Consider the following 27,703-nt stretch of genomic DNA (forward strand, 5'->3'; position numbering starts at 1 on the left):
TACTTGAGGTTCAGAAAGTTACCGTCAGGTGGCAGAGTGATGCTACAATGCAGAGGAAGGCAGCAGCGTCCACAGTCTTCCAATTGGACAGCAAGCACGGAGATGGAATTACGGGACAGTGGTTTGCTAATCAACGAGAGAAATTGTGAAATAGTAGGAGATCGTTTCAGCTTACCAGCGAAGTCACGGGAGTCACCAAGGTTACAGATTCTGTCCTCCGCCCGTTTATCAACCTGCACTGCAATTGAACAGCGATCTATGACGCGTTTTTTGTATAACGAAGGTGTTAACCATATCGAAATTAATTCCAGAATGACAGCGCTGTACGTTGATTCGTGTTCTCGTCGCAGCAAGTGTAGGAGTGTTGTAGGAAGCTGAAAAACGATGTAACTTTTGTGGCGGGCGCTGTGACCGAGCGGTTCTAGGCTCTTCAGTCCGGAACCGCGCTGCTACTACGGTCGCAGGTTTGAATCCTGCCTCGGGCATGGATGTGTGCGATGTCCTTAGGTTATTTAGGTTTAAGTAGTTCTAAGTCTAGGGGACTGATGATCTCAGATGTTAAATCCCATAGTGCCACTTGAACCATTTGTAACTTTTGTGGAGGATGCCCTAAAACCGGGTCAGACTGAGCTGTGTAGTGACGGACGCAAACATTGCCTTAATGCAGGAGCTGAACCAAGTAGCCACATGTTTAGAGATCAGTATTGGTTCAGCGTAGAATATTGTTCACAATGCAATCCACTTCAGTAATATGTCTGTTGACTGTTGAATTGAAAGACTGTCGCGTCGACGCCTGTGAAGAACTATTGTATCATTTCCACGTGGAAGGTGATGAATTTCTGGGAAAAATTGATACAGGCGATGAGATTTGGGTCAACAATCATCAACGAGAAACAAAATGGGCAAGCAAGGAAAGGCGCCACAGCTCATCGCTGAAGATAAAAATGTTGCACACTCAACCATCTGCTGGAAAAGTCATGAACATTCCCTACTGGGATGCAAATGGAGTAGTTCTGGAGAATTACAATGATAGACGAGTTACGGTCTCCAATACATCTGATTCAGACATTCTGATAAATCAACTTTGCTCTGCAATCAGAAGCAAACGACGAGAACGTCTGAGTTCAGAATATTACTACAGAAGACAATGACTACCGCATACATAAGAATGTTGAGACTGTTCGGGAAATTGAATTTGATTGTCTGGTACGTCTTCCTTATTCACCAGATCGCGCTCCACGTGATTTTCATCGATTCGGTGCACTCAAACAAGCAATAAGAGGCTGGCATTTCAGAAGTGATGAAGAGGTGAAAACAGCGGTTCAGTACTGGCTACAGACACGACCAAAAGAATCCTTTCATCATGGAATCTATGCACTTCCAAAGCACTGGAATACGTGCTTTCAAGTCAAGGAGACTACGTCGAAAGATGACATGTAAGTTTTTTGTCCATCGTTACAATTAAAAATGTTACAGCATTTCTAAAATTTTCTTTTAAATCACACTTGTACTACACTATACAAATCTTTGTCCCACTGGAATTAATGAGCTTGATGCAAGAGAACACATAAACATATATTTAAATAAAGAAGCGGTAGCCTAAGACAGTATCATAAAATACCATACGTATCGCCCCTCTGAGACCAAAAACTTTTCACTGAAGGGAGCGCTAATAATACCCTCTAAGACAAAAAAAGATACATCACCAAGGTATTAACTGAATGGCACGAAAATCGGTAGATATGGTCTACATGTGCAGACAAAAAAAGATTACAATTTCAGAAAAATTGGGTGATTTATTCAAGAGATAAAGTTTCAGAAAATGAGCAAGTCAATAATGTGTTCGTTCACCTCTAGCCCTTACGCTAGTAGTTTTCCAATGATGGATAGCGTTGTTGAATGCCCTTGGATATCGTGCCAAATACGGTCCAGCTGGTACGCTACATCATCAAAATATCGAGATGGTCTGTGGGCCTTGCCCACAGTGCTCCAAACATTCTCAGTTGAGACGTAATTCAAGATAGGGTTTGTCAAGCATGAACACAAGCAGTAGAAACACTCGTCGTGTGTGAATGGGGATTGTCTTGCTGTAATATCAGCCCAGAATGGCTTGAAACGAAGGGCAACTGAATGGGGCGTTGAAGGTCGTCGACGTACTGCTGTGCTGTAATGGTGCTGTGGACGACAACCAAAGGTATGCTGCTATGAAAGGAAATGGCCCTCCCAGACTATCACTTCTGATTGTTGGGCTGTATGGTAGGCGACTTTCGGGATGGCACCCAACGCCTTCTGGGGCATCAGCAGACACATCTTTAGCCTGGAATCTCATTGACTGCAGTAGAATTCCTTCCGTGATGAGTCACACTTCGCACTGAGCTCCGATGACCGACACCCGATCGATGGCACAGATAAACACAAACAGATACACACAATCAACAGCAAGACCTTAATCACGAGTATACACTGTGATAGCTAAGGCAACGAGAGCCAACGACAAGAAATGGACATTTGAGAATGACAACAATAAACAAATAGTTTGTTCTAACCACATTGTCATCAGATAGCACTTTGCTACATGGTTTCTACTTGTAACGGTGGTCTCCTCCTGTTCCAGAAATGAAACCTCTTGACCTAAATGACCAGACACAGACTTAACCGACTCTTTGACCATACAGCATTTCACCATAACACACTCCATTCGCATCGTCAAAGTAGAAATCTCTCTCAGCAAGCATTTTATTGTTCATAGTTGCACTGTGTTCCGTGGATGCTCAAAGCTAAACACCATACACTGTCACAGCTTACTTTTGTCCCATGTTGTCAGCAACAGCCTTAGTCTTCAATCCTTGCCACTCCAGCATATTTTCCAATTCGAGTCCAGGCAGCTGCTTCCGTGCTCGTCTTAGTAGCTGAGTCTACTATCGAAGGCCAATCCCAGCTGTGATTCTGCTCCACTGGGTGCCAAGCACAGCGTCGCAGTGTCAGCCCTCTGGATCCACATTAACGACGACGACGATCAAAATCCTGTGTCTGGCAATCCATATGTAGATTTCCCGCGATTTCCCTAAATCGCTCCTGCAAGCGCCGGGATGGATCCATTATGGCCAATTTCCTTCCCTATCCTTGTGCCCTGTCTCTAACAACTTCATTATGAACGGGACATTAAACCCGAACCTTGAATCCTTCCTTCCTCTGATCCATTGCAGTTGCTTCACTTGATGGCGACAGCGGCTGCCCGTCATCCGAGTATACGGAATCTCACCTACACCGCCAGCTCTCTAGTGCGACATGCCTGGTCCCCAGCATTGCGCCAAACATCTGCCACCGCCCACGACCCCTATTGGCTGGCTCCCAGATCCTCTCAGAGTGGTTGATTCTGTCTTGATCTTTAGACTGCACACGACCACGCCACATTGCCACATCTAAACACAGCATGGGGAGGCATCTGCCTATGGTCACGCCCCCAGTGGAGATACAATCACAAGAGGCACGCTGGTGCCATCATTAGACGGGAAGGGAAAATAACTGTGCCGTGAATTGCCAATTTGCGGCCTAATAAGTGGGTAATTTAGTTAGTACACTTACATGAAGGAGGAATGGTATACAATCATCACAATGTATGTTTCCTGAGATTTTCCTGATTCAATCCTGCAAAATCCTGCTGCACCACAAAGCTAGTTACTTTCCAGCGGGCCGGCAAGTGTCGCCGAGCGGTTCTAGGCGTTTCAGTCCGGAACCGCGCTGCTGCTACGGTCGCAGTTTCGAATCCTGCCTCGGGCGTGGATGTGTGTGATGTCCTTAGGGTAGTTAGGTTTAAGTACTTCGATGTCTAGGGGACTGATGATCTCAGATGTTAAGTCCCATAGCGCTTCGAGCCATTTGAACCATTTGATCTTTCCAGCGGTGTTTAACTGTACTCATCTTTCTGTAATCTTCTCACCAGAGGAAATACCAGTAACCCAACTAAAAAACCACATTGATCACTTAGCAGCACTGTAGGTTGTATTGAACTTGTACTGGGACCGCTGAAGTATTTCGTGGCAGTGTGCTCTCCTATATGTCCGGTCGATTGTACGGAATCAACGCAGTAAGATGGGTCGGTGTGTAGACGTAGCACAAAGGTAGAAAAGTATTATATTTGGACCTGCCTATGACCACATTGTGAATGAACTTTTCCCGTTTATTGATGCATTGATGCTGACTACCGAACGTGTCTGCAAGGAATTCGCTCCAAATCGCAGCCATGAAGTCTGTCAGACGCCACAAAGCACTCGACAAGTCTTTTTGGCTGTCCAGCTATTCGCTTCAGTTGGTCCTCTGGAAAGAAGCTATCTGCTCCCAGACGCAGAAGCTGTTCTGAAAACTGTAGTGCAGTGGAAAGGATATGGTAAAGGGTAACCCTAACAAATGAGTCCTGGATGTTCTCAAAAAATATAATAAAAACGGACTCATCTAATTAATTAAATGTGATTGGTCCAAATTAATCACAGTTCATTATTACATTCTCTGTTCTCACACAAATGACCATTGAACTAGCGGCAGACTAATAATGATATCGGTGAAATACAGAGGATACGAAAGTGAATAAATACGACACTGAACAAATGTAAACTAGCATTGGTTAGACTGGCTCTGTCTGTCCAGGGCAAGTGAATGGAATCACCGTTATCTCGCAAGTTATCTACGAGAGGACAAAACCCCTGTAACGGTCACTGACTGCTCTGATTTAGGCAGAAGGGTTAACTATCCCTGAAGACTTTCAGTCACTGAAGAATAAACATAGAAGTTGCGGAACGTGAACAAACGAATCAACGTGCCTGCCTACTAATAACTTTTATTCCTCCGCTCGGCTATGCTGCGACCTCTCACCATATGCTGCATACTAGAAAATCGGAAACTACGACTGATGTGAACGGCTGCACTCAGCAGTACATCAGCCGCTGAATGCCACAACATTACTGTCGAAAATCAGGTTGTGAGCGTGGGATTGATCTGGGATGTAACTCTGCGCAACGGATTAATCTGAGATGTACCCTTTACCCTGTGTCTCCTGCAAGATGTAATTTCCAATCCCCACACTACTACGGAAGTCAGATAGACGCTCCTAACGTTCTAAAGAGAAATGCCTGAAAACTTTCAGCAATAAATATCTTCTGGAGTAGTCTGCTGTAAGGAAATGATACAAAAATTCACAAAATTTCTTACGTAACTAGTTGGATACTTGGGTACTGGAGTAGTGCTAGTTAGTGCAAGAAAAACATGAAACTAACGAAAATTATTATTTGTTTTGCAAAAATTCTGAGAAATCACAATGGCACTTTTAGTTATGAACTGAACAAGTTATATCCTGGTTCTTTTGGGAATGTGAAGTTACTTCTCAAGAATAGGATTCGCTAGTGAAATTTCTGTACAGAGTTTAAGATTGTCATTGACTTGGGAGAATGGCTGAGAGGCGCGCCTACTCAACTTGAATAATTATCTGTTACAATGTTGCTAGGTACGGTCGAGGCTGCCGCGTGTGAAATGCAGTGAAGGGTACTGTTGTGGAGGAAATATGGGGCTCGCAAGAGCTGTAGCGCACAATACCGTAAGCTGCGATGACTGCTGTCTGCGCCGCTCGCTGCTGACAAATAAGATAACTCTCGTTCTATCTGGATTGACCTTCGCCAATCAAACTCTCCCTACGCCTTGATGAAGTCAAGGACTGCTATTCGACCCTAGTCTACCTATTGGCCTGGTACACCGCGGTCTGATAACCAGTCCACCGCGATGCCACTCAAAATTTCGCTCGCAGGCGTTTAACTATAACTTTGTCCGATCACACTGCACAATAAGTGTGTCGGCAAACACAGTGAACAACGCTTAATCGCAAGGACTCAATATAAAGTCACACTTCGATTCGCTCTCGACAGAGGTGCTCTCCCAGTGAAGTACTGAGGAGAGACTTGTTCCTTGCTCTTTGAATACACGTACGAGCGCGCACGCTCTCGTTACGTGGTGTCGCTCCAAGAGCGACAACGGAACGGCCCCTCTCCACACCAGACGTGAAGGGGTATATCTTTCGGTCTCTTCCATTACTCCTTCAGCTCAAGGCTCAGAAATATCGCCTGCCAATCAGCATTGCTCTTCTAAAACGAGAGAATGACGTTTCGTTTAAGGCGACCAATACGGAAACCCGTAGCATTGGCTGTTAGCGTTTGCTGTCTCCCCGTGAAAATCTCTGAAACTGTGTGCTATGTGTAAAGAATGCATAGGCTGGCCGCTCCCACACAATGTAGTGGAATTTGCTTTTAAGCCAAACACAGGGTCGTTCCCCCTTTTCACTCAGACCAACGCTGTCTTCTCTACGGGCGGTCACCGGCCGACATAGATAGGCTAAGTCGTCCTTTGAAGGGACCAGCACCCTGGCATGTGGTTTGCATCTCCTGAACTAAAAGCAAGCCCTTGCGACCGTCGTGTCTTGAATGTGTGTGTGTACACCAGCCTCAAGTATTTCAACCATGGTGTGATTACTTGTTATTTGCATATTGTTTACATGAATTCCTACAACATTGACTTTGTCTTGTCGAGTTTGGGTTCGAATGAAGTGTCTTGATGTGCGGAATATGATTGTGAGGTCGGAATATGTAAGCAATGAAGATCAGGAGACCACGACGTCTTACAAGGTATGTCCTTGACTGCACTGTAATTGGCTCTCTCCGAAACGAGAATGCGTTCTGGACTGTGTTGTCATACCTCAGTTGGTGGTCATTTTCACCGACTCAGCACCACAGCATGAAGAGAGAGGTGGATCTCATGTGGCGATCACCAGAGACGCTGACACTGGAGCCATCTGCAGCCACACAGAGGGTAGGCAGGAGGGTGCCCTCGCCTCGTTTAAGAATGCACATCTCGGGGTAATGTCTGGCGGACATTGAGGAGCATGCCAAAAACCGGTGGTCCCTGTAGCCACTGGGATGGTGTGTCAAGAATGAACACGTGAAGACGTGTGAATTCTTCTGGTTGAGAGCAGTCGTTCTTACATGCCTTGAAAAGCGAGAACGTATCGGTAATTCAAGCACCCCACAGGCTCTGGGAGGAAGCGTACACACAAAGCCCCAAGAATTCGCACTGGGAGGCATGTGAAAGAATTACATAAGAAGTCAGCCTGCTTAAAAAGATGTTTTCTGGCCAGGAAGGACTCTGCTTATAAATTACGAACGCCAGCAGGTTCTTAGACAAGGCACAAGCATGGAACTGTTCAAGGCCTCAGAGATAGCCATTACGAAGATATGTTGTGCGGCTGCTTTCACAGCGACTTAGCAATGCAGAAGGACGTCGAAACAATGTGTGACCAACGCTGTGTACAGCCTTGACAGTGAAATCGTGAGGAAGAAGCCAATTCTCGCCTCACACATCAGCCCATGCGAGATAGACGATTTCCATCAACACTGGGAAGTGTGGTCATGAAACGGCGGTGTCACTGGACGGCATTTTCAAATTGAGTCCGTCAAAGACAACTCTGAGAGGAGAAAAATTTCGGGGAGTTGTTGAGCTTAGAGATGAATAAGCAGTGAAGAGGCGAGTCGGTGAAACAGTGCTGAGGACGTGGGTGGCTCCTCCATCCATCGCCAACATCCGCCTTCCGACAATGGGGTAATGCTGCTTCGGCTACTGCAACACACGGCGACCTGTCAACGTGGAGACCACTCCCTGCCGTCGCTGCACTGGCGCGGCACACCGAGGAGAGCTGCCGATGTATCGTCCAGACCACACTGCCTGCCACCATCGCTATGCATGAATAACTATTAAAAATGGCGAGTTGATTCAGTCCCTCCGTATTTTCCTTAATAACTAAGTTATGTGCATGCTCAATCAAATCGTTCTTGAGATTTGCAATTATTTATTTTGTTTTGCATGTAAAAGCTACTGAAATAAATGTCATTTCATGTTTTATTATATGTATATATATAAGGCTCACCGGCCATTTGACCATCTTCTTCTGTGCGGATGCACAAACAGTGCCCGAACTCTTACGGGAATCGGCAAAAAGTCGCGAATAATGAGTATAATGGGCAGGGGCACTATGAGTACAGTGCCGGACAAAAAATTGGGAATGTGGGTCTCACGGGAGGCGTGTCAGAGATAAGTCCCTTCAGTCGCAGTATCATCTGTGTCGTCGGCGGCTCAGATGCCGCGGTAGCTCTGCGTGTTCGGTCAGAGGGTTAGCTGGCCTCTGTAGTAAAAAACTGAGTCAACAGCTGAACCCTGAACTTGAACGGGTATCATGGGACATCCTCACCGAACAAATTAATCGAACAAAATAAAAAACAATAAAAAAAGATGGATAGAGCGTCTGCCATGTAAGCTGGAGATCCCGGGTTCTAGTCCCGGTAGGAGCACACATTTTCAACTGTCCCCGTTGACTTATATCAACGCCTGTATGCAGCTAGGGGTATTTATTTCATTGTACTTTCATGTTTTATTCACCTAAGCAATCTGTTCCATTCGCTTGTCAATCCCTTGATGTCGTAACCTTTTGTTTTTTGATTTCACTTAATCACTGATGCGACAACATTTTTGGCGCTCAACGTGAGGCGATCTCATTGGTCATCTAGATATCATTTCACGTCAGACAGGAAAGGTTTCCTCTGTTCACTACATTTTTGGTGCCCAATTTCGTGGAATCTCATTGGTAATGTGCCAACTATGCGACTAAGAATTCTTGATTCATTACACTTTTGGAGCCCAGCGTGGGACTACATAATTAGTAATCTGCATGTCAATTTATGCAAGAGATAAAGAATTGTCAATTCGCAACAACTTCCTAATCTCGAACATTCTCTCAACAAAACTCTCAGCTCTCTCCTCTCACCAAAGTCCGCGAATTTCTTCTTTACCAATAAGAAAATTTTGGCAAATGCTGGCCAATGACATTATACTTAACAACCCCCCCGCCCCCCCCCGCCCTTTTAGGACAAGTTTTATAACATTAGCTATTTGGCTAAAAACCGTTTCTAAACAATGTAGTGCACATCTCTTACTCTTCAGTTAGGTCTTTACTACGGCCAATATGCTGCCCTCCCGCGTTTACCTCTCTGTTAATTTTTAAGATTACTCAATGAAAACTGTTCCCTCTATTTTTTAGACTTGAGGCTGTTCACCTCACACCCTACGAGGTGGCGCTGTGGTCAGAGGGCGACGGTTCAAACTCCGTCGCGCCATCCACGTTTATTTTTTCCACGATTTCCATGAATTGCTCTAGGTAAATGCCGGGATGGTTCCTTTGAAAGGGCATGGCCAACTTGCTTCCCCGTCCTTGGCATCATCCAAGCTTGTGCTCCGTCCACGAGATGTTAAATCCAATCTTCCTTCGTTTTTGTTCACCCCACTTGGAGGTGCGCTGAGATGTCGCCAAGTGCTATTTACAAAGGAATTTCGAAGCGAAACATAGGTGTGTCCATTCCCACAAGAAAACAGAGATCGTTTTCTACAACTGGGCTCCCACTCCTCGGTCTTCTGGAAAGCATTAATTTGGAGAAAAACCCGCTCTTCAGGACTGTTTTTGACCGTCTGGCTCACCTTGGAAAAAGGCAATACTCTGCACAGAGCTAGGTTTTCATAATGTCCCATTATACAATTTCTTCAGTTGCGACTCTGGCCATACCAAGCAGGGCACGGCTAGCGAGAAACACGCGGACATTGACACCCAGGCACCTGCCCTGCCAATGTCTACGTCGTGACTGCTTGTGGCGAACAGACCGGAGGCGTCGCCTCTGCCCTGCGCTTGCTTTGTTGACATCTGGCCGGGTTCCGCTGGAGGGCACTATGACCTAAGCACCGCCCTACGTCGCTGCTCTCCTTTCGGCTGATCATGATCCAGCTAAAACGCGCGACTACAGAAATACGTAACACGCGAACTACTTACAGAATAGAGAGAATACTTAGGTGGAACTTAATCCTTGCTGTCACTGCTATTACGTATATAATCATCATAACATAATTAGTAATCGGGAGAACAATGACTCGGATTGAGATGAACGGAATGAAACGTAACGACACACGAGAAGAATCAGATCAACAACGGACTAACGCGTTTAAATCTACTTTTCATCTACTGTTTCATATAATACAAGTTGTTTCTTCTGCACGATTAGCATCGGGTGATTCAGTGGTTGAGTCGACAGTGACCAGAGACGAATGTCATGACTTGTCAGTGATAATCGGTTTCAATCTCGACAGGAAATGTTGCGAAGGAAACAGCACGCAATAGACATATCGAGCTGTTTACGACGAAAAATGTCTTTGTTCACAGTGGCACGCAAAATTGTACATATCCGGTGGACTAAACAGCGCAGAAAGTGAACAGCAGCTGATTGAGGGAGGGTGTGACGGGGGAGGGATGGGCTTGAAGCCTGGTCGACGAATCACGATTTTGCGGCTTTTCGTGTGATCCAAAGAGTCGAGTGTATCGTCGGACCAAGGAGGCACGTAGCTCGCGTTGTGTTGATTCAAATGTGTGTGGATTCCTAAGGGACCAAATTGTTAAGGTCATCGGTCCCTAGACTTACACACTACTTAAACTAACTCAAACTAACTTATGCTAAGAACAACACACACACCCATGTCCGAGGGAGCACTCGAACCTCCGGTGGGAGGGACCGTGACAAGACGCCTGAAACAGCGCGGCCACTCCTCGAGGCCGTTGTGTTGAGAGTATAGTTTAGACTGGAAGTGGTTTTCTGTTGTTTTGGGGTTAAGAGTGTTTTATGAACCGTGTGCATGAACCAGAATGTTTATTTTGACATACTCCGTGACCAAATGCTGTTCTTTCTTCCATATCTTCATGATAATTATCCTCTGAACACTATTTGTCTTCCAAGATAACAACAGACAAATTTACGGGCAGTATCGTTACCGGTCCGATGAGCACTCAGGCATCTATCGCACTCCGACTCACCCACTGAATCACCAGATCTCAATCCTGTAGAAGAATCGTCTTCTATTATTTGAAACAGCAGGATAAACTTAGAAGTCAACATCAACGCGGTTTTGAAGCTCTATGACTCCGCACTCGTGGACTAGGGGTAGCACCTTTGGATAATAATCAAAACGGCATTGGTCTCTGGTTCGAAATCCACCTCCCCTTAAGTTTTGATTAATAATGAGCAATGGCGGTCGAAGACTTCCGGCATAAGAAGTCACCCGCATTCCGCCAACTGCCTTTTCAAAGAGGGTGGAGGTGTGGACAGAGATTTAGGGCACTCTCTTGTCCTTGGGCTGGGAAACTGCCCCCAGAGGCGGAAGAATGAGCAATAATCAACGGCATGAGGATGCGGGAGGCAATGGAAACCACTGTGTTAAAAACACATAGCATGTATCCACAGGATACGTGCCCTGTAATCGAAAAAGTGTCGTATGATCTCTCCACTGGCAAAGGATTCCGGAATAGTCCGCCATTCGTATCTCCGGCAGGGGACTGCCAAGAGGGAGGTGACCATGAGAAAAAGATTGAATAACCGACGAAAGGATAACGTTCTACGATTCAGGGCTTGCAATGCCAGAAGCTTGAGCGTGGTAGGGAAGCTAGAAAATCTGAATAGGGAAATGCAGACACTCAATCTAGATATAGTAGGGCTTAGTGAAGAGAAATGGATAGAGGAGAGGGATTTCTTGCCAGACGAGTATAGGGTAATATCAAAAGCAGCAGAATATAATATAACGAGAGTAGGATTCGTTAGGAATAGAGAGGTAGGGCAGAGAGTGTATTACTGTGAACAGTTCAGTAACAGGGTTGCTCTTTTCAGAAACTACAGCAAATCGACAGCGGCAACGACAGTTCAGGCATACATTCCGACATCGCAGGCTGAATATGAAGAGAAAGTATATGAGGATATTGAGAAGGTAGTACAGTACGTACAGATAAAAATCTAATTGTCTTGGGGGACTGGAAGGCAGTTGTAGGAGATGGTATAGAAGAAAAGATTACAGCAGCATATCGGCTTGGGACAAGAAATGAGACAGGAGAAAGATTGAGTTCTGTAATAAATTTGAGTTGCTAATAGCGAATACTCTGTTCAAGAATCACAAAAGGAGGACATATACTTGGAGAAGGCCGAGTGATACTGGGAGATTTCAGTTAGATCACATCATGATAGGGCAGAGATTCAGAAATCGGATACTGGATTGTGAGGCGTACACAGGAGCAGATATACACTCAGATCACTATTTGGTAGTGGTGCAGAGTTGTTTGAAGTTTAAGAGATTAGTCAACAAGAATCAGTATGCAAAGAAGTGGGACATGGAAATACTATGGAATGACGAGACCCGTTTTAAGTTCTCTAAAGCTGTAGGTACAGCAATGAGGAATAGCTCAATAGGCAGTACAGTTGAAGACGAATGGACATCTGTAAAAAGGGCAGTGAGAAGAAATTGGAAAGAAAAACATAGGTTGAAAGGAGGTAACTGCGAAGAAACCACAGGTAACAGAAGAGATACTTCAGTTGATCGATGAAAGAAGGAAGTACAAAAATATTCACGGAAATTCTGGTCATTCAGAAACACAAGTCGCTGAAGAATCAAATAAATAGGAAGTACAGGGAAGCTAGGACGAAATGGCTGCAAGGAAATTGTGAAGAAAACGAAAAACATATGATTGTCAGAAGGACTGACTCAGCATATAGGAAAGTTAAAACGACCTCGGTGAAATTAAAAGCAATGGTGGTAACATTAAGAGTGGAACGGGAACTCCGCTGTTAAATGCAGAGGAGAGAGCAGAAGGCCTCTACGAGGGGCAAGATTTGTCTGATGTGATAGAAGAAGAAGCTGGAGTGAATTATCAAGAGATAGGGAATCCTGTCTTAGAATTAGAATTCAAGAGAGCTTTGGAGGACTTAAGATCAAGTAAGGAAGAAGGGACAGATAACATTCCATCAGAATTTCTAAAATTTGTGGAAGTGGTAAAAAAACCATTATTCACGTTGCTGTGTAGACTGTATGAGTCTTGCGACATACCTTCTGACTTTCGGAAAAATATCATCTACACAAATCCGAAGACTGCAAGAGCTGAAAAGTACGAGAATTATTACACAACCTGGTTATTTTGCTCCTTAGGTAGCAGAATTGCTTAACTTCGTCTACTTCGTTATCCTCAGTTCCGATATTAAGTTTCCCATTGTCCTCATTTCTGTTACTTCTCGTTACTTTCGCCTTTCTTAGATTTACTCTCAATCCATATTCTGCATTCGTTATACTGTGCATTCCATTCGACAGATCCTGTAATTCTTCCTCACTTTCACTGCGATAGCAGTATCATCAGCGAATCTTAACACTGGTATCCTTTAACCTTGAATTTTAATCTCACTCTTGAACCTTTGCCTTATTTCCATCATTGCTTCTTCGATGTATAGATTGAACACTAGGGGAGAACGACTAAATCCCTGATTTATACCTTTTTTAACCCAAGCACTTCGTTCTTGGTCTTCCGCTCTTATTGCTCCCTCTTGGTTCTTGTACAGATTGTATTTTATCCATATTTCCCTATAGCTTGAGGCGTAGCGCCTTCGCATCGCTCCTGTCACTTGTTAGGACGATATCGTTATAGGCATGAGTCATCGACAGATGTCATCAGCTGACATGGACCTGACTTGCAGAGCTGCACGTAGTTGTACTAGTAGACGGCAGAGGTCAGCAGTTGACGGACAGTACTAGCAGTTGTTGTCAAAACAATGTTGTAAAGTTATGTTCGATTAATATTTAATGTATTTCCATAATTATAATTGTTCTATATGGGTAATAATTAGCAGTGTGAGTGTTGTATGAGCGAAGAAGAACAGAAGTAAATGAAAATTGTTTTCTTTATTCACGAAGTACCAGTTAAACTATACAGGGCATTTACTACAATTAAATGTGCAGTCAGTTTATGGTACTAATAAATCGTGAGTAGAACACAAATTAATCGGTAACTTCAGAAGGAGTAATTTTATATTTGATACTTTTCTAAATTTATTTATTTAGCAATTGCCATAGAAAGAAATGTTATGCTATGATTGGTCATTGAAGTAAAGCGCGGGTTGGTGCAGGATAATACTGCAACCTGATTTGCTGTTTGTGGTATCAGCCAATCGGAAAAATGCAGGCTCGCGCCTATCTACGCTGGGAACTAAGCCTCTGGTGCGATCTAGTCAGGTCGGGGCTGAGAGTTCAAACTAGTAACATCTCATTAAAAGCAGCTCCGACGAAAGTACTATAAAATCGCGGAAAATTGCTAATTACGAGTTCGCGAAGTAGTACAAAGCGTATTTAAGTGAACAGTATAGTGGAAGTCATGTGGAATTTCGGGACGGAGTATCAAAATTATTGCTTTTGGCTGTTAGTTAAAACCGCGTGGCGTGTTGTGCGAACTAAGACTGGAACAGGTATTACGTGTAGAGCAGCGTGCACAACATTTGAGCGAGCATTTTCATAACTAAACGATCCAGTGAGCTCTATCAACTTCGGTAACGAGTGTAAATACCATAAACTGGCTACGTGTGTGATTGGGGTGTGCGTGGGAACTTTACATTGTGTAGCCACTTGGTACGGACTTGGCAGTATTAACTGTGACCTTGATCGTAAAAATATACCTGAAAATTTACATTGCCAAGTTAAAACTTTTATTTCAGTTCTAGCCACATACCGTTTACTGGACAATTCTATGTATGTTGCGACCTGCAGTAGACAGTAGTGGTCAAGTATTTTCTACTAAAGCTTTTAGCTAGACAAATGAACATTGCTGGACATTGGCAGGGCGGTAAAAAGTAACGTGCCGCGCCGCAAGCTTATGAATATTTTTCTAAGGATTTTGAACATCTCATACCATGTGAAATAATCGAATACCTTTTCCTGTCCGACAAATCCTATGAACGTGTCTTGATTTTTCTTCAGCTTCCATTATCAGTCGCAACATCAGGACTCCCTCTCTGGTGCCTTTACCTTTCCTGAAGTCAAACTCATCATCGTCTAAAAGTTCCTTAATTTTCCATGTTTCTGTATACTATTCATGTCAGCGACTTGGAAGCATGAGATGTTAAGCTGATTGTACGATAAATCTCGAACTTATCGACTTTTGCTGTGTTCGGAATTGTGTGAATGATGTATTTCCGAATGGCTGATGGTGTATCGTCTGATATAACGACTGTACTAATCCGAACGCAAATGTTTTCGGGACGGGACGAACATTTTCAGCAGTTGTTGATGAATAAATCTCGATGCACCCAAAATGTTCCTCTCTGTAGTGCAGTCAGTGTTGTTTTAAAACACTTTAGTAGATCTATACTGAGTGATACAACAGGACACGATGCTGCAAGTCTAAAGTCCTTATCTAATGAGCTATCCAGGTGCTATTTACAGCCAGCCCTCAGAGCTTCAGGTTACCTACTGAGCTATCCAGATGCGCCTCACAACCTGCCTTCAGAGCTTCAGGTTTGTCAGAAAAAATGGGACGATGGCGCTAGCAGGCATTCTTCGCCACAGGACTAGGGAAGAATCGTGGACCCATCGCTTCTGCCGCCTCTTACCTCGGCGAAAGAAAGAACCGTAGCACTCGTCTGATAGTAGGCTCAGTGGACCTGTAGCCGTCCTGGAAGGATGAGGACTGATTTCCTCCACTATCCGGGACTGAACCCGGAATCCTGAGGGCCGAAATCTAGTGCTCTGCGCACTAGCTCACCAAGCCACCACTTCCGTCTGCACCTTTCTTTTACTTGTGCAAGAACTCTCTTGGAAGAAAGGATTAGTTACCTACATTCTAGGGGTTGTTACCAGAATGAGACACTACAGTAGCGAGTGAACTGTTTTAAAGCTTCCTGGTATGTTAAAACAGTGCCGGACTGGAACCAAAACCACAGCATTTGGAAAGTAGCAGAGAGCTACTCGCAGGAATGAGACCGTGAGGACGTGTTGTCAGTCGTGACTAGTTAACTCACTCGATATGTGCGTTGCCTGAGAAGAACGAGGTTTCGGTTTCAAGACCCTGCCCAGCATACAGATTTACTCTATTAGTATATTTTCCTGATGAGTAGTTGATAGGATATCGTGATGGATCCTCCACGCTGCTAGTTAGAAGTTGACTTGAAACAACTCGTTGGATCGTTGCTTCTTCTTCTTCTTCTTCTTCTTCTTTTTGTTCTTCTTCTACTTCTCCTTTTAATCCAGGATTATGCCTTATCTCCTGTTCAGACCTCACCACCTCTTCTTCCGCCTACCCACACTCCTCCCAGTACAGTTGTATTCCATCGCCTATTGACAGAATTTCTGATTTGACATATACGGCACATGCTCTCTCACATCCTTGTTTCGTTGGATTACTTATTCACGTAACGCCTGCTCACTCAGTTCTTCTCTTATTCCTTCATTTCTTATTTTGTCTTCTCTTGTGCAGACTTTCATTGATCTAAGGAACTTCATTTCTGATGCTTCAAGTAGTCTTAGGTCTTATGATCTTAATGTCCAAATTTGTGCTCCATATAGCACTTCCAACAGTTTATAAAATTTCAATTTAGTTCCTCATCTCGTTCTGTCCTTTCATTTTCTTCTTATCGTGTCACATGTTTATTGATGGGTATTAATTTTCTTGTGAGGCCTTATTTTCTCCCAGCTTATATAATGAACAAAAAGCTTATGGGAATGCAGCCGGGTGATGACGTCGACAACCGCCGATATTTCGACTGGAGCATACCCTGCCATTTTCAAAGCCAAACTACACAAAGTAAGCGCTGTGATAGCGAATTTAATACCCCTGTTTCCACAGAAACTCTTTCTCTCTCTCTCTCTCTCTCTCTCTCTCTCTCTCTCTCTCTCGCACACACACACACACACAAACACACACTGTAAACAGTAGAGCTATCACAAACCAAAGCTGACTGATGTCAGAAGAAGTTATCGATAGTGAAATTAATAATCAACGGGGAGATAACATAAGCTCTGTCCCTCAGTGACAGCAGAATTCCATGCTGAATAAAAAAAGACACCCTCTCTGTTTATAAGGTTACTTGCCAATAACATTAACCCAATAGCTTCAAGTGCATGCCAGAAGCTCCGTGTTGTTATATTCCATAGGATGCCCGGCGCCAAGACAATGTTTTTCAACGGCGGATTTGCTCGGCGTTTATGCACAGTATATCAGTCCTCCACAATTCTGATGGTCTGGCCAACATGTGACACGTCACAACTACAAGTAATAAGGTAGACGTCCGCCTTACGCAAACCAAGATCATCCTTCACGGAACCTAAAAGAACTTTGATCTTAGATGGTGGTCGAAAAACACACCTCATATCATATTTCCGGGAAATACGATCAATCATGTTCAAAATGCTCACTGTGTAAGGTATAAAGGCCGTAGAATTTGGTGCACCCTCGATATTATCATCATTCACCCGGTGCACAGTTGGTCGATAGGGCAACGCACATCTAATCTGTTTTTCACCTCAATCATTCTGACGGAAGGTAACTTCGAGATCGGCTTAACGCAGCTGACGAACTCGCAGGGTCCGAGATGACATGGGCCCTCTGAGCCAAGGTACGAAGTACTCCTTTCTCGTTGAGCCGGATGGTGAAAACTGTCAGCCTGCAAGTACTAGAAAGTGTGAGTAGGCTTCCTACAAGCAACATGTCCCAACGTACCATCCGCCTTCCTCCTGGATAACACATCAGGTAAGGGAAGACAGCCATCCTTTTCCTTCTCCATCATGAAAGGAATATTCTGGTGGTTTGAATTCAGGTGTTCTAAAAAGTCGTTCAATTTCTCATCGCGATCAGGCCACAGAAGAAAAGTGTCAAACTTCCCGGCAGATTAAAACTGTGTGCTGGACCGAGACTCGAACTCGGCACCTTTGCCTTTCGCGGGCAAGTGGTAGAGCATTTGCCCGCGAAAGGCAAAGGTCCCGAGTTCGAGTCTCGGACCGGCACACAGTTTTAATCTGTCAGGAAGTTTCATATCAGCACACACTCCGCTACAGAGTGAAAATCTCATTCAAGGAAAGTATCTTCCACATATCTGAAGAAACACGCAGGTTCCAAATCCGGCGACTCCAAGGCACGTTCCTCGAAATCTTCCATAAACAAAAGTCAGTAACAGGTGACAGCGGACTTTCCATCACAACTCTACCTGTCTGCTCGTAGAACTGGTCACAGAATAAATAGTAAGTGGAAATCGACACACGACGAAATAGGTTCGTTAATTCAGCACCAAAACTAACCTCAATCAGCGGTAACATATCTGACAGAGGAACACGAGTGAAGAGAGATCACATCAAAACTTATCAGAATTTAAGATTAATTCAAAAGCATTCCCTCTAATCGACATAAGTAATCTGCCAAGTTCCTAATGTGGTGTTCACACCGACCTACTACAGGGCTCAACAGGGTGAAAAAGTTTTTTGTTACACAATATGTCGGAGCACCAATGTTACTCACAATCTTACGAAGAGGAATCCCTTCCTTGTGGACCTTATTGAGGCCTTGTAATCAAGAGGAAACAGCACAGTATGATTTGAGACACTTTATGGTCTCCTGTGATAAGGAGCTGATCCTACAAAAAGTGCTGGGAGAAAGACTAGCAGGTTCCTGAAGTAAAGCTCCGTTCCCTTATCAGGCGCCGGCCAGAGTGGCCGAGCTGTTCTAGGCGCTACAGTCCGGAACCGCGCGACCGCTACGGTCGCAGGTTCGAATCCTGCCTCGGGCATGGATGTGTGTGATGTACTTAGGTTAGTTAAGTTTAAGTAGTTCTAAGTTCTAGGGGACTGATGACCTCAGAAGTTAAGTCGCATAGTGCTCAGAGGCGTTTGAACCATTTGAACCTATCAGGTCATTAACATAGACAGTGTAGGTGACACACTAATGCCTTGCTTTTCTCCATTCCATGGTTTATCTCGATTTCCGATATCAGCTCTTTGCCAGCATCTATTCTTATTTTGGTGTTTCTATATAAACCTTGGTATTCTTTCATCAGGTTGCTGGGGAAACTGTTTTCTTCATTACTGACAAGGGCTTTTTTCTGTGGATGTGGTGAAATTCTTTTTCATAGTCGATAAATGCTATATGTGATTCCAAGTTCAGTTCTCGTATGTTCTGTATAATTTGTTTCAGAGCTAAAACATCGTCGGCACAGGATCTTACTTTACGAAAACCTGCTAGCTGTCCGAATATAATTGAATCATACATGTTTTGAAGCCTTTCGTTAATTATTTTTCTGTATATCTCACAAGAAGCATTAAGAAGAGAGATTCCCCTGCAATTATTTGTATTAGTTTGGTGCATAACAGAGACTTCAGTCATCAATAACATATTCTCCTTCACTGTTTACAGCAGTCTGCCAAAGCTGGAGTAGCTTTCCGATTCCGCGACTGTAGAAATCGCATGGTTTGAAGCGAAGAACTCGTCGAGCCGTGTTGGGAGCGCATTTTTGTCCGGAAAGGAAGTTCCATCAAAGTTGTTTTATTGAGAACGGAAAACGTGAAAATCTGAGGGTGCGAAGTCAGGTGAATAAGGTGGGTGCGGAATGATTTCTCAAACCAACTCCTGTATAGTGCTTTTCGTCAGTTTAGCAGAATGTAGGCGGGAGTTATCGTGGAACAGAATCACTTCAAGCAGTCCTCCAGGTAGTTGTTCTTGGAGCGCATATGTAAAACGTCTCAGTTGTTGACAATAAATGTCAGCAGTGACGGATACACCTCGGGAAGTAATTCGTACTACATCGTACAGACGCTGTTTCCACCAGACGCATAATAACATTATCTACTGTGGATGCGCAAGGCCTTTGTAGTGGGAATTGATGCACTGTTTTGGCCCACACATTCCATCCTTTTGCTTATGTTACCGCAAAGACACTAGAATGGTCGGCGTTATTCAGGAGCCAATTGATGACGAGTAAGCAGAGGCGCACATGTGGCCACTGGCTGATGTTCGTGACTTTAGCTTAGAGCATGCGGTACCCATACACCAGATTTTGTAACCTTCCCCATGGCAGCCGAATGTCAGACTATGGTGTAATGATACAGTTCATCACATTTTCCCAGTTCTCGAGTACGCTGACGTGGATCATTGTGAGTTAAACGATCTTCGTCAAACCCGAAACGTCTTCCTCAACTCGGAGAGTCACTAATGTCAGAACTATCCTCCTTAAAACAATACAACCATTTTCTGCCTGCTCTGTGTAATTGCATTATCCCCATACACGGTGCAAATGTTTCTGCGTGCCTCCGTTGCTGTCACCCGTTTAGTGAATTACAACAGAAGAATATGTCGGAAATGTTCCGATTTCTCCTCTTGGCGCTCCATTTTCTAGCATCCACAGCTCTATTCACTAATTTCACATGACGAAATGGCAATATGTAAACTCAAATAGCAACACCAAACTACAAATAATAAATGATTATCGATAGATAAACCCATAGCAAACGGATTATCAATATGCAAAACAAAACCGCTGCGAACTTATGCAACACCTAATATTACTTCTGTCTTCCTTTTTTAAACCGTGAAATAACTTCAGCGCTTTTCCATTCTTCTGGTATTTCTCCTATACGCCAATACATCTATAGTCTTGGAGCATTCTTAATTATAGGATTGTACTAACACATTTTATTAGTTGTGAGTGAATTCCAGCTAATCTACTACTTTACCTATTTTTTGTTTTCTTGAATCCTTGTTATAGTTCTATCAGAACTATTTGACCTGTTCCACCGGCGTTTCTGCGTCAGGATTATACAATAATTTCTTACTCTGATTTATCCAGTCTTTCGAGGTAATTGTATTTTTAGTATCTTTATCGGTTCTCTTCATCTGTCTGATCCCTTTACTTGCTACTTTCTGTCTACCGTGAATGTCATTTACAACTCTGTTTTATGTGGCTTTTTACTGTATTTTTGGTTTCACTTCTGATGTTATTGTACTGTTTTTTAGCTTCCACAGTTTGTTTCTACAAGAACTCCCTATATACTTTATTATTCTCTTCTATGGCTTCTTCCATTTGTTTGTCCTAAATATTAAATCCTCTTTTTCGATTCGTTTACGGTTTTTCCCCTAGTAATTCTTTAGTCGCTTGTATTATGATATTTTTAACGTTTGTCCATTCCTCGTGTATATTTTTTAAGAAGCACCATGTTCGCCGTTGTCTGCAAAAATTATATGTTTCACAGTAATTGTAACTGAGGCTTCAAGACCATTATAAAGTGGTAAACTGCTTCAGAGCATGTCAGACGTTAAAATCCTCCTCCATATATACATTTCATTGTCAAAACTGAGCTTCAAATGTATACAGTCGGTATATTTTAAAGACTGACATGTTCTGAAGCAAAATTACCACTTGGTAATGACCTTAAGGTCGAAACTGCAGTTGTGAAATAAATAATTTCTACAGTCAATGGCGAATATGGAATCTATTAAAAATTCTATGTTACTGTGAGCTCCAGTCCTGACAAGCTAATTACATCAGTTGCATTTTCATTTGACGGCAGTCGTTGGAGTAGCTTAGTAAACCTGCACTGATATACATTCCTTCAATTCTCCTCTTCGAGCAGATGAACCTTAAAAGTTTTGTTTGGGTTTTTGTTTTCATTCTTCCTCCTCCTCTGTTTCTTCCGTCTTGCCCACAGCTGGACCTTTGATATAAGAAGATAATTAACCGTGCAAGCAACCTTCTCGGCAAGGCAACCACAGTTCAAACATTATGAATAACAATAAGAACACTCAACACTCAATTACCATTCAAATTATTATGAACATTACAACAATTAAAAAGTTACGAAAAAGATGTGTTTTCAAAACCTGCAGAGCTGTGTGAAGATGCTTTAGTTCAACTACTAGTTCACGCCAGTGTAGACGCACCTTCCGGTTTATTTGCTAAGAGTAAAATACATTGTGTGAAATTCTATGATGTGGCAGAAATATTGAACTACAGGACAGGCGTAATTAAGACGGAATACAATAAATATAAGGACACTGGTGCTTATGAGATCGCCTGCAAAGACTGCCTCGAAAATAAAAGGTCAGAGTGGGTGCAATTTTAATATACGGTTTAAAGAGCACGAACACCTCGTTTCCTCCAAATCAGCTGTCTCAGAAGTAGTAGGTGAAAACCATTAACAAATCGAAAAAGAGGGTTTAATATTTGGGACGAACAGATGGAAGAAGCCACGGAAAAGAAATGAGTCAGTCTATTTCCAACACTGAAAATAATTTTCCTATTATATTTAAGGAAACAAACGAATTACTTTAAATTTTTTGGAAAAAAAACATATCACAAGGCAGTAAAGCGAACATCAAATTCAACTTTGAATAATCTGATTGAAATGGAACACTATTATATCCTATCGAATTCTGATTATCTGAATTCCCGCGGATAGTTCTGGGATTGGTCTCACGTTTATCTAGCATCTGTAGACTCAAGTACTCCTCCTTGGCAATTTTATGATGCTGAGGTACTAATGTAAAGCAAATTATCTTGTATTTGATATAAACTACTGATTGTTTAAAATTATGTAACTTGGTTCTCAGTCTTCGGTTGTTTTCCTAGTTATGATTTCCTTTTGTTTTCTTCTTCAGTACCGTGGCCTTCCTCCTCTCAGCTTATTGCTGACCTCCCTGAGCTGCTTTCACATCGACCTGTTAGCAATACGTCGGATGGGTGGACATCAAAGAGGATTTAAAGTTTGACTTACATCGCTTTTGTACAGATGATAACTACCGAATCCTGTAATACACTGAGATGAGAAAAGTCATAGAATAGCTCCTAACATGGCGCATTGTCACCACAAAAATTCCGTCGTTGTTTGGGAAGATGAAGTGCATGAATGGCTGCAAATGGGGTCTCCAAGTAGGCGAACATAACCATTCCCAATCAATCATCGGTTCAATTGGACCAAGAGGCCCAGTCCATTCCATGTAAACACAGCCCACACCATTATGTAGTCACCAACAGCTTGCACAGCGACTTATCAACAACTTGGGTCCATGGCTTCGTGGGGTCTGCATCATACTCGAACCCTGCCATCAGCTCTTACCAACTGAAATCGGGACTGACCAGGCCACGGTTTTTCAGTCGTCTGGGGTCCAACCGATACGGTCACGGGATTATGGAGAGGCGCTGCAGGTGTTTTCGTGCTGTTACCGAAAATACTCGCATTGGTCGTCTACTGCCATAGCCCATTAACGCCAAATTTCGACGCACTGTCCTAACGGATGCGTCCGTCGTACGTCCCGCATTTATTTCTGCGGTTTCTTCACGCACTGAGACTTCCTGGCAGATTAAAACTGCGTATAGAACCGAGACTCGAACTCGGTACCTTTGCCTTTCGCGGTCAAGTGCTCTACCTGCTGAGCTACCCACGCACGACTCATGACTAGACGCCACAATTGTACTTCCACCACTACCTCGTCTCCTACCTTCCAAACTTCACAGAAGTTCTCCTGCGAAACTTGTAGGACTAGCACTACTGGAAGACAGGATAATGTGAAGACATGGCTTAGCCACAGCCTGGGGGATGTTTCCATAGTGAAATTTTCACTCTGTAGCGGAGTATGCGCTGACATGAAACTTCCGGGCAGATTAAAACTGTGTGCCGACCGAGACTCGAACTCGGGACCTTTGCCTTTCGTGGGAAAGTGCTCTTTTCACGCATTGTTGTTTGACTGTTAGCACTGACAACTTTTCGCAAACGCCGCTGTTCTCCATTGTTGAGTGGAGGCCGTCGGCCACTGCTTTGTCCATGGTGAGAGGTAATACCTAGAATTTGGTAGTCTCAGCAGACTCTTGACACTGTGGATCACGGAATATTGAATTCCCTAACGATTTACAAAATGAAATTTCCCATGAGTCTAGCTCCAGCTACCATTCCACGCTCAAAGTCCGTTATTTCCCATCGGGTCACGAGCCCAGGACAGGAGCTGCAAGTGATGTACTGTTAGCAAAGGCATTCGCTTCGGTCGTCTGCTGCCATAGCCCATTACATCCAGATTTCGCCGCACTGTCCTAAATGATACGTTCACCATATATCCCACACTGCTCTCTGAGGTTACTCCACGCAGTGTTGCTTGTCTGTTAGCACCGACTACTTACGCAAATGCCGCTGCTCTCGGTCGTTAATTGAAGTCCGTCGGCTACTGCGTGAGAGTTAATGGCTGTAATGTGGTGTTCTCGGCACACTCTTGACACTGTGTCTCTCGGAATACTGAATTCTCTAACAATTTCGTAAATGGAATGTCCCACGTGTCAAGCTCCAACTAACATTCATAGTCTTTTTAATTTCCGTCGTGCAGCCATAATCACGTCGGAAACCGTTTCACATGAGTCACCTGAGTACAAATGACAGCTCCGCCAATGCACTGCCCCTTTTATATCTTGTGCACGTGGTACCACCTCCATCTGTATGTTTGCATATCGCTGTCCCGTACTGTAGTATTATTTCCTGAATGATATCTTCTGGTGTACGTATAGTACATTCACCAGACGTCAGTTAATCATTAGGTATTTTATCCTCGTTGACATTAGTGTCTCATGCATTGTTTTGTTTTTTTTCTACGCTTGCTTCTAGGCCTGTCTCATTCAGCAGTCATGCTTTGTACATCTTGAACAGACATCTTTGGGGTTTCCTCTATTTTTTTTTTACTATGACTACACAAAATCTGGTTTGAATCTTAACGTAGATAACTTCTCAAATACTGATATGCCGTGATTCTCCATCTACATTATGAAAATATAATCTTTTGAGTACTTGTCATTTTTTTGTTGGATGCCAACACTATTTATCTTTCTGTATATCTACCATTTCAAAATACTTCTCACAGTGATTTGAATTCTTGGCAGCTGAACCTGAAGATGCGTCTACTTTGACCTGAAACCGGTAGTTACGGATAAAGCACCTTAGTACAAATATGTGGCTTTTGGAAACATGACATCATTCTTGGCTTTTTGTTATAATTCTTACGATAATTCCAGCGGTTACTGACTATTGAGCGTTTTTTATTGTTATCCGTAATGGTCAGTACTCATTCCCTCCTGCTCTACATAGTTGTATTTTTATCATCCTTGAATTTAGATTTTTACTTACGTACTACTATGTAGTCAATAAGAGAACTATGGCCATGTTCAGACCTTATATCTTTACATATAGTTTTCCTTTTAAAAATGTATTGGTTATTTTCAGTTCATTAAAGGCAACACATTCTCTCTCTTCTATGTTGTTGCTTATCAACTGCCGGATGGGTTCTTTCTCTATTTTTTGCATTTAGGTATTGTGCCACGACAACATGGTCAATGTTTATTTTATTCAAGTGTTTCCGTGGCTGTTAGTAGTACCGATATGTTTCTTCCTCCTTTCCTTCGTCTGGTGTGTAGCTTCCAGTAACTCTTGGATGTTCTCTCTCAAATTTCAGTCTCACTGAGATGATTCTTTTATTTACTGGTGAATGCTGCCCATATTATCTTCTCATTTTCTATCAGTACTGCCACTCCAGTACATGCTCTTTGCTCAGGTACTACTCCACTGTGTAACATTTGGGGGTGATAAAGTAAGAGTTAATCAAGAGAGGCCGACAAGAAAGAAACAGAAGTCAAACATAAGTAAGTGGAATCAGCGTTAGAATTATCTAAGGTAGCCTGTAGTTCCGCCCACATACTCTCAAGAATGGAGACCTTTAATGTGAGTACTCTTTATCTGAAATGTCAAATCATACACACCTTCAGTCGCCTGTATTTCAAATCTTATTTTACTTATGCGATCAGTCTCGGTGTTTCACTACGTCATCTTCAGGTCCTCTGGTCGACCTATAGGAAGAATCCAACTTTATGTGCATGGAAATAGGGGAGGGGGGGGGGGAGGGGGCAGCATTCAGTAACTGGTATCCGTGGACCACTATTTTAGCAACGCAATCCCTTCGTTCATCAACTGCAGTTGAGTCCGCAATTGATGAAAGAAGGGATCGCGTTTTTGAAGGAATAGTCTACGGATACCAGCCCCTATTTCGATCCACATGAAGTTGGATTCTTCCGAAACGTCTCTCAAGAGGCCTGAAGGTGGCATAGTGAAACGCCGAAACTGGTCGCGAAAGTAAAATAAAATTTGAAATATAGACTGCTGAAGCCCCTCAGCCATCCTGTATAAAGGTGAACTTACAGATATTCTTTGTCTGGCCTCTCATCTACTGGCCAATCTGGCATGGGTGTGACTTTACCCAGGGCTTAGCTCCCGCAGCATAGTTCTTGGCTCATTGTCTTGGCTCGTTAACACACACACACACACACACACACACACACAAACACCTACTCATCATGTTAAGGTGGTAGTCCACAAAGAGGGTTGAACTGTTTGTTCAACAGATTAATAGCGAATTATTGTCCGCCATGTTGTAGGTGAGGAGATGAGACTTGCGTGCATGAGTTGACGTGGTGATGATTTGTTTAATGCATGTTTCGCATAGCTTGTGGTGGATCTATCGAACTGGGGGCGTCGTGAATTCGATAACCGGTGCAGATTTATCCACACACAGTCTCCCAAAATAAGCCTCTGCTCGGTACACTACAGCTGACAACCCATATTCATATGGCGTCAATTTGAGTACAGTTGCTTCGCCCGTCCACGTAGGGTCATCACTGCTTTATATTAAATTAGTAACCACAAGAAGTATTTCACTTTAGTGAGTTTTATCATCCTTCCATAACAAACGTATCAAGTTAGGAAATGCACTACATTCAAACAATCTGGAAAAAAAAATACGTAATTGACTAATAAAAGGACTGCTGTCTACATCAATAACTAGCAGAAATAGCAAACATGAAGTGACGTGCGATACTGTGCATAAAAGTGTCTTGGAGCTCAATAGTCAGCAGATGTCATTATTTCAGTTTATCCACGGGCTGGATAAGCCCTGTGACTCAAATGTTGTATAGACAAATTTAGAGGGTGTAAACAGCTGAACTTCCTTTAAGGATTGCCCAACCGGAAGGGAAAAGTCATTCTGGAGCTCACTTTGAGTCCAGGAATTTTATTTATGAGCCATGTCTTATCGTCAGCAGGCTACTCGTGGCCACGTCATTGCTCTTGTGAGGGAAGAGAATGTGACGGCATCGGACGTTGCGGCACGGCATGGCTTTCCTGGGAACACTGTGCAACGATGTGTGAAACGATATCGTAATACTGGAGAACCCAGTACACATATGGGAACTGGAAACGGCATATAATAACGGCATTACAGGCCTATGAAATTGTAAAGACGTCACGGAAAACACTTTTTTAAATGCAGTGCAGTTGAAGCATGCATTGATCAGCCAGAACTCTATGACCACCTACCTAATACCCTTTGGCACGGATAACAGCGGCGACGCGTCGTGGCATAGATGCAGTGAGGCCTTGGTAGGTCGCTGGAAGGAGTTGGCACCACATCTGCACGCATTAGTCAACTAATTCCCGTAAATTCTGGAGGTGGGGGGGGGGGGGGGGGCTATGAGTTCTGACGCCACATTCAATCACATGCCAGATTTGTTCGATCGAATACAGATCAAGCACGTTGGCGGGCCAACTCATTAATTGGAACTAGCCACTGCTTTCCTCAAACCACTCCATCACGTGCGTGGCCTTGTGACATGGTACATTATCTTGCTGAAAAATGCCGCTGCCGTCGGGAAACATGATCGTCATGACGCGTACGTGGTCTGCAAGTAGTGTAAGATACGCTTTGGACGTGATGCTG

Source organism: Schistocerca americana, chromosome 4 (genome assembly GCF_021461395.2).
Source record: "Schistocerca americana isolate TAMUIC-IGC-003095 chromosome 4, iqSchAmer2.1, whole genome shotgun sequence".
NCBI classification, from domain to species: Eukaryota; Metazoa; Arthropoda; class Insecta; order Orthoptera; family Acrididae; genus Schistocerca; species Schistocerca americana.